The following is a 7,632-nucleotide window of genomic DNA, read 5'->3' as shown; positions in this document are numbered from 1 at the left end:
ACCTTATTCAACTGCCGATAATCGACACACAACCTCATCGTACCTTCTTTCTTCTTCACTAACAATACTGGTGCACCTCAAGGAGAAACACTTGGACGCACAAACTTCTTCTCAAGCAATTCTTCAAGTTGCTTCTTCAGTTCAACTAATTCAGTTGCCGACATTCTATAAGGAGACATCGACACTGGACTCGTACCTGGTACTAAGTCAATGGCAAATTCGACTTCACGTTCTGGAGGTAAATCACTTACATCCTCCGGAAACACATCCTGAAATTCACAGACAACAGGCAAATCTACACTCACTACTTTCTTATCCGCTTGCAGAGACGCAAATAAAGCGAATATCTGAGCTTCCTCTTTCACAAAATCCCCCACCTGCCTAGCAGATAGAAATCTTGCCTCATCATTCTCACCAACTTCAGAAAACCGCACCGTCTTCCTATAGTAGTTGATAAACACGCCATAGAATTCTAGCCAATTCATTCCCAGAATAATATCAATTTGGTGCAAGGGTAAGCACACCAAATCAATCACGAACTCTCTCTCAAAGATCGTCAAATGACAACCTCGACAGACAACAGAAGTCTTCACAGAACCATTAGCAGGAGTATCTATCACCATACTTCCGCCTAGGGACGACATAATCACACCAATCCTGGTCGCACACTCATACGAAATAAACGAATGAGTACCACCACCGTTAAATATCGACAGTGTCATTTACACTAATCGACCAACAGGGAAAACATCACATTATGACTCGACTGGACTGACTATGCTCTGATACCACTAATGTAACACCCTTCTACCCAAACGACATATTTAAAGAATTTATCAGAGTACAACATGTAGAAGAGTTTACATTTCATTCAACTTAACACTCATCACTTTACAACATAAAAATATTTCATTTATTTTAATAAAACTTCGCAGCGGACAACAACACAATTAACGATTTATAAAAATGTTTCAACAAAACATATCAATAATTTAGTCTTCATACACAACTTAAATAATAATATAATCTCTATTGAATCCCATAACCCCGGTGTCACATGACCAGAGCATTGACTCGACTCTGTAGAATAACTCTACACTTATTCTTCACCTCAACAAAAGCTACTCCTCATTATCTGCACATTGCTCATCATAGATGAACATAAACACATGCAGAAGGGGTGAGAATTACATTATTAAGCAATAATATAACGACAGAATATAATATGAATAATTTGCACATATGTCAACACGGATCATCACAATCATCATTATAATCAACAAACTCATGAATATCAACAAAACAACACATCAATTGCAATGCACACACCCATGCATGACTCAACACGACTCGGTATACCCATTTTGTGACCACTACAGGATCACTACTCCCAGATTCACCACCATAGAATCCGAGTTCCCCATAAGGAACCAAGCCTCTCAACAAGCCCGGAGTCAACAACATCATTGGAACTCAGTCCGTTCATCACTAGGCATCGGCCTTTCATGAATGCATGCACATCAAACATGCATCAGAATCAACATAGCAACAACAACATCATATAGTCATGTTATCATCATCATTAATAGCATGACATACAACTCAACAAAACAACAACAACATTACAACGATATCACATCTGGGAGTTTAAAACGCGAAAGCTGTCCGTCAAACTGATATGGCGAACGCCGTTAGGCTAATGGTGAACGCCATTAGCGTTAAACGCTCTTATTCTGAAAACTGTCTGTCAAACTGATATGGCGAACGCCGTTAGGCTAATGGTGAACGCCATTAGCGTTAAACGCTCTTATTCTGAAAACTGTCTGTCAAACTGATATGGCGAACGCCGTTAGGCTAATGGTGAACGCCATTTAGCGTTAAACGCTCTTATTCTGAAAACTGTCTGTCAAACTGATATGGCGAACGCCGTTAGGCTAATGGTGAACGCCATTTAGCGTTAAACGCTCTTATTCTGAAAACTGTCTGTCAAACTGATATGGCGAACGCCGTTAGGCTAATGGTGAACGCCATTAGCGTTAAACGCTCTTATTCTGAAAACTGTCTGTCAAACTGATATGGCGAACGCCGTTAGGCTAATGGTGAACGCCATTAGCGTTAAACGCTCTTATTCTGAAAACTGTCTGTCAAACTGATATGGCGAACGCCGTTAGGCTAATGGTGAACGCCATTTAGCGTTAAACGCTCTTATTCTGGAAAAAGGCCCAAATGGCGAGCGCCAAAGGCATAATGGCGAACGTCATTTGGCTGTTATGTGCATAAACAAGATTTTAAGCGCAGAAACAGTGGACGCGCGGCTTCTAAGCCTACAACCCAATATCAACATTTAACAATCATACATACACAACATACTTCGATTACAATGTATACAACGCCACCATACTCACAGATCGGACAATTTCCCTCAAAAACCACAACTTTCCCAATCTCCCTAAATTCCCCAAATTTATCAACAACCCAATCCTATATCATGTAATTGCTCGCATATTATCGTTTAATAAGGTTCAGACCCCTTACCTCTTTGGATTGAAGGAAGCTCTGAGCAATCTTTGGTCTTTTCCTCTTCCTTCTCTTTCTCTTCAGCGCTTCTCCCTTTTCTGACTCTGAGGCAAAATACGTGAAAATGAAAACCTTCAGTTATCTCCTTTGGCCTCTTTTACCCAATTCCACTTTTACCCTTCCACTCTTCATATTCCAATTATATTATTTATTTAATTATTATTAAAATAAATAATATCTATAATAATAATAATAATAATAATCCAATAATTCAACTTTATTTAATTAAATTAATAAAATACTATTAACTCAATTAAATAATTCTCTTATTTTAATCGGGGTGTTACAACTTCCAAGTTGGATTTTCTAGGGGTATTATTGTTAGGATTTGGTTTCTGATATCCCGGAGGTATAGATGGGGTTTGATTCGGAGACTGTCCAGGTGCGTATAAAGCATTATTACTCTTATATGAAAAGTTTGGATGGTTCTTCCAATTTGGGTTATAGGTATTCGAATAGGGGCTTCCTTGAGCATAGTTTACTTGCTCTGTTTGGATTCCAGTCAAGAGTTGACATTCCGCAGGAGTGTGGCCTTGGATTCCACAGACCTCGCAATTCTGAGTTATAGCAACCACGGCGGTTGGTGGTGATACGTTTAAACTTTCAATTTTCTGGACCAAAGCATCCACTTTTGCATTGACGTGATCAAGGTTACTTATCTCGTACATGCCAGTTTTCGGTTGAGGTTTTTCCACTGTTGTTCGCTCGGTTCCCCACTGATAGTGGTTTTGGGCCATGCTCTCGATAAGCTGGTAAGCATCAGCATAAGGTTTGTTCATTAGTGCACCACCTGCGGCGGCGTCTATTGTCAACCTTGTATTGTATAAGAGACCATTATAAAATGTGTGAATTACTAACCAGTCTTCCAAACCATGGTGTGGGCAAAGTCTCATCATGTCTTTGTATCTTTCCCATGCTTCGAAAAGAGACTCGTTGTCTTTCTGTTTAAATCCGTTTATCTGGGCTCTTAACATAGCTGTTTTGCTTGGCGGAAAATATCGGGCAAGAAAAACTTTCTTCAACTCGTTCCATGTGGTGACTGAGTTGGAAGGAAGAGATTGAAGCCATCTTCTAGCGCTATCTCTTAATGAGAAAGGAAAAAGACGAAGTCGAATTGCCTCTGAAGTGACACCATTAGCTTTAACAGTATCAGCATATTGAACAAATACGGATAAATGAAGGTTTGGATCTTCGGTAAGATTTCCAGAGAATTGGTTCTGTTGCACAGCCTGCAACAGTGAAGGTTTAAGTTCAAAGTTGTTTGCTTCGATTGCGGGCGGAGCAATACTTGAATGCGGTTCATCTTGCGATGGAGCGGCGTAATCTCTAAGAGCACGAGCTGGTTCTGCCATCTCGGTTAAAGAAGGAAAAATGTTTTTGATATCAGGAAGGTTTATAGGAGGGAGATTGTTTTCAGCACGATATTCCCGAATTCGTCGTAAGACTCGGAGATATAGTTCGATATCGTTGATTCGTAAATAGAGCGGTTCGCCTTGAGAGCGAGTGCGTGGCATACAAATCAACGAAAGAAAGAATAGAAGGAAAAAGAAACCTTAGTCTCTACAGCGTAACGGAAGAGTTACGATATCGATTGAATAAAAGTCCCCGGCAACGGCGCCAAAAACTTGATCGCTCGACTGTGTGAGTCGAGAATGGGATACAAACTGCAAGTGCACAGTTCTATCGCGTAGTTTTAAAAGATATCGATCCCACAGGGACTTATGAATCGATGTACCGTTATCTAAGGTTACTACGTAAATCTAAGGTGAAAATGTTTGATTGTTTGGGGAAGGGAGCTAAGAGCTAAACTAATATCTAGATTAAATATCAATAAAACGGATATCGGTATGTAGTTCGTCAAAACTAGGGAATCAATTCCTTGTCGGTCTCTTGGTTTTAAAATAAATCGTTTCGACTAACTTTATTGGTTAAAGGTTTTATCTCAAACTCTCGCTCTGTTGAAGAAACCATGATCTTATGTTAATGTTGCTGTCACTTATAATTAAGTCAAAAATCATATTTTGAAAACAATAAAGTTGCAGAAACTCTTTTTAAGAAAATACTGACCGTTTTAAACACCCTTATCTCAAACTTTCGCTCTGTTGACTTAGGTTATACAATTAAATCTAAATGCTTAACTCTCGTCCTCACATTCAATCTTTAAAAATACTTTTTGGAAAAAGGTCAGAATTTAATTAATTCTAAAACTTGCTCTCGCCCTGAGATAGATTTAATGACTAACTTACACTGTCCAGTTAAAACCTCAAACTCTCGCTCTGTTGGTTTCAACTTCTTTATGTCTTTTACTTTTGTAAAAAATCTTGTTATTAAACCTGTAAGTTAAGACCATAAAAAGATTGATTCTAATTTTAAGTTTGAATAGACCGACTTAGTTTTGATCCCTCTTTCTGCTTACTTTACATACCGATACCTAGGCAAATTAGCCAGACATGCTAAATAAATAAGAATCTATATCATGCATAAACAGACTCATTCCAGGCATGCAATGTAAATAAACAGTAGAATAAAGCATAAAAATTAAATAACAATTAAAGAACCTGAATGCGTAATACAATGGTCTTGAACACTCCACCACAAGCCGGTAGGATTTGTTCTTCGATTCTTCAATTAAACAGTAAATTAAATCAAGGAAATAAAAAAAACTCGAAAATAACGTAAGGTTAAATCCGGTATAAAGTTGCCCAGTAGTTTCCGGTGTAGAAACTACTACGCGAAAAATATCTAAAAGCTAAGAACGGGGAAGATAAATTGCAAGGGAAAAAGAAAACAAAGCTTGCAAAATAAAATAAATAAAGTGAACGATGCTGGAAAGGAAGAAAAATAGGCAAAGGCGTGAAAAAATAAATTTGGCAGAGCTTCCGCAAGACTGAGCGTGCAAAAACTGTGTGTCTGGAAGTTCCCAATTTGCTGCTATTTATAAGCTGCTGGTGTAACCACTTTTCAAGGGTTTCCGCGTGCATGGTAGTAGGCTTCCGAGGGTTAAGCGTGAGTGGAAGTGGGCTTCAACGTGGTCAGTTGAGTTCCTTGCGCCAAAAATATAGAGGACTGGTGTGACGTTCGTCACACCATGTGTGACGTCCGTCACAAGGCTGCTTCGCGTGACGCTCGTCACGCGTCCTGTGACGTCCGTCACAGGCACAGCATTGGTGACTTGTGCGCTTTGGGCTGGGCTTTGGCCTTTGGTTCCTTTTCTCTCCTTTTTGTTGCTTTTTACCCCTCCTTTTCTTCCCTTTTTCACTTTTGCTTCAAAATGGGTACCTGATATAAATAGAAAAGAAATACTGCATAATATCTGATAAAATGGGATAAATTAGCGTAAATGATAAAATAATTTAATTGAATTAAGTCTTAAAAAGCGATATAATTTCGTGTTATCACAGGTGCAAAAGCCCAGGTGCTGCAATATAAAAAGGAAGGCATTCCTTCATTCAGTTTCGGGGATTTTGAAGCGTGAAGAGTCAGTGTGTCCATCATACTTCACTGCTGTATTTTGTGAGTCTTGTATTAGACGTATCTTGTAAGCCAAGCCATTATCAAGTAGATGATTGCTTTGGCATAGGGTGTTCATTGAGTTGTAAGTGTTGTGTCACTCAAAGCTTTTAAGTATGAGTGCTGTGTATCTTGATTTAAGCTGTGAAGCATAATCAAGAGTTGTTTTTGAAGTGTGACTTCAAAGTGTCTTTAATATCACTGAGGTGATTGAGGGGGAGTGAGTAGGAACTCTGATCTTAGGTTAAGATTGAAATTGCATTGGGTAGGGATTAAGTGATAAGTTGTAAACGGGTGAGTTTAGCTTTGAATTGATACTACTAATAGTGGATTTCCTCCCTGGCTTGGTAGCCCCCAGATGTAGGTCATGTTGGACTGAACTGGGTGAACAATTACTTGTGTTATTTACTGCACTTACTATTAAGTTCTGCATAATCCCTGTCTGTGCAGAATTGGATGTCATAACAACCAGTGTGACATCCAAAGTCTGATAACTAGAATTTCAGTATTCTAATGAAATTTTTATACTATATTCTTGTAATTAATTTGTAATATCTTACTGAGACTCTTGATTGATAATGGGTTAAAGAGATGCTCTCGTCCATGATATCAATCAATTTGGATCAAATATGATAACTAATTTATGTGTGGGCTGATTGTGTATATTTATATTTTGTTCTTGTTAGTTTGTATTTTGCACACATTTAATTTAATTGGTAGGTTGATTATTGCTTGAGGCTACTTAGTTGATTTCCATTGTTCTTTGTCCTACACATCATTTTTATTTTTTTAATCTTTGAATTTTTCACAACAAACTAGCGCCTTCCGTAGGGAAAAAAATATGAGTTTATAAGTGAACACAATAGATTTTAAATGGATACTGAGAAATTTTCAACAGACAACAATATTGGTTTATAAAAAGGGAAAAACCAAACAATCTTGATTCAACAAAAGCATGAAGTATTACAAGGTGAAACATTGATGTCATCAAGTATGACACAAGCAGAAGTTTGAGGCAATGGATAAGATCAAAAGTGCATTTATCTTATAGCTGTGAGATAAATTATTGAGGGAAGTCGTAAGGAAGAATATTATGGTGAAAATATGAGTCAAGATTAAAGAATTATATATAAACAAATAATTTGTTCACATGTTATGTATGGGAAAAGCAAAAATGAGATAAATCTAGGTCTAATTCCAAGTCCAATGGATTCGATTAGTCAGAGTACAAATACTTCATTTGTCATAAAAATCAGTCACTTTAAGAATTATGGTACCGAGAAGGGGAGAAAGGATGATTATGTTTAGATTGTTTTCCTCATAGGAGGATGGTTATGATAGTGTACATGCATTAGTGCTAATTATTTTTGGACGCAAAGAAGATTTAGGTCACGGATTTTGGATGCTTTTATCACATGAGTCTAAAGAAATAGTACTTTAAGACTTTGGAATTAAAAGAAGGTGGAATCGTGGGACTCTGTAATAATAAGGTTTGGAAGATTCATGGTATTGGTATGGTTTGACTTCAGATGTTTGACAATTCTG

At 37.8% G+C, this 7,632-nt stretch overlaps 1 pseudogene; it reads left to right on the top strand.

Annotated features, from left to right (window-relative positions):
- Positions 1 to 3,444: 3,444 nt before the first annotated feature.
- Positions 3,445 to 3,544, top strand: LOC127098998 (uncharacterized; annotated as a pseudogene).
- The last annotated feature ends 4,088 nt before the right edge of the window (positions 3,545 to 7,632 follow it).

This window comes from Lathyrus oleraceus, chromosome 6 (genome assembly GCF_024323335.1).
Source record: "Lathyrus oleraceus cultivar Zhongwan6 chromosome 6, CAAS_Psat_ZW6_1.0, whole genome shotgun sequence".
NCBI classification, from domain to species: Eukaryota; Viridiplantae; Streptophyta; class Magnoliopsida; order Fabales; family Fabaceae; genus Lathyrus; species Lathyrus oleraceus.
The sequence above is the reverse complement of the archived record's forward strand: the minus strand, read 5'-3'. Positions and strand labels throughout refer to the sequence as shown.